Below are 1,026 nucleotides of genomic sequence, written 5' to 3' on the forward strand. Positions count from 1 at the left end.
CTTCCTTCCTTCCTTCCTTCCTTCCCTCCCTCCCTTCCTTCTCTGACTCCCTGGGCTATCATTAGTGTACTATGTCCATCTCTCTTGTATTACTTTCTGCTACTGTAATTCAAATAATTATTTGTTTAGTCAGAAACCCTGCCCATATTGTCCTTTGCTGATTTCCTGGCACTTTCCATACTATCTGGCATCCACCTAACCATCCATCTACCCATCCATCCATTCATCCAAGAAACATTTATTATCCTTACTTGCTTTCTCACAATAGCCCTTCAAGGGAAAAGTCTGAAGTCCTAAATTTAAATTCCAATTCTGCCATCTCCTTGCTGGGTAACCTTGGAAAAATGATGGATCTGAATAAACCTCAGTTTCCTCACCTGTAAAATGGGAATGCTGATAATGATGACATCCTGGGGGTTGGTTAGGAGGGTTAGAAGAGAGAATGGGTGTTGAGTGTTAACACAGGGCTCACATGCTGTGAGCTCTTAGTATTGATGCTGCTAGCCAGAGACCAGGTCTCTTCCCCGTCATGCAGGTTTAATCTGTTTGTTCAGAGGAGAGCAGATTTTGGAAAAAAGCAAACCAAAAAGCATCTTTATCAAGCCAAGTAGGTGTCTGGGAATGGTTTTCACGGGAACACATTGCAAAAAGGAGCCTAGATGCAAAACTTTCTAGAGAGTGGTTATGTTTTATATTTTGATAGGGGTGTGGATTTCATAGGACCCAGTTGGCATCAAATAGTACACTTAAAATTTGTACATTTCAAAAAAAGAAAAAATTTGTGCATTTCACTCTATGTAAATGCTACTTCAAAAAATCATAAGTGGGGCTTCCCTGGTGGCGCAGTGGTTGAGAGTCTGCCTGCCAATGCAGGGGACATGGGTTCGTGCCCTGGTCCGGGAAGATCCCACATGCCGCGGAGCGGCTGGGACCGTGAGCTATGGCTGCTGAGCCTGCGCGTCCGGAGCCTGTGCTCCGCAACGGGAGAGGCCACAGAAGTGAGAGGCCCGCGTGCTGCAAAAAAAA

The 1,026-nt window shown here is 45.0% G+C and overlaps 1 protein-coding gene across 1 annotated transcript in view; it reads right to left on the minus strand.

The window, feature by feature from the left end:
• WSCD2 (WSC domain sialate O sulfotransferase 2) overlaps positions 1-1,026 on the minus strand; it is a 43,952-nt gene that overhangs the window by 9,615 nt on the left and 33,311 nt on the right. The window lies entirely within an intron of this gene.

The sequence above is a fragment of the Neophocaena asiaeorientalis genome, unplaced genomic scaffold, assembly GCF_003031525.2.
Source record: "Neophocaena asiaeorientalis asiaeorientalis breed wild unplaced genomic scaffold, Neophocaena_asiaeorientalis_V1.1 scaffold648, whole genome shotgun sequence".
NCBI classification, from domain to species: Eukaryota; Metazoa; Chordata; class Mammalia; order Artiodactyla; family Phocoenidae; genus Neophocaena; species Neophocaena asiaeorientalis.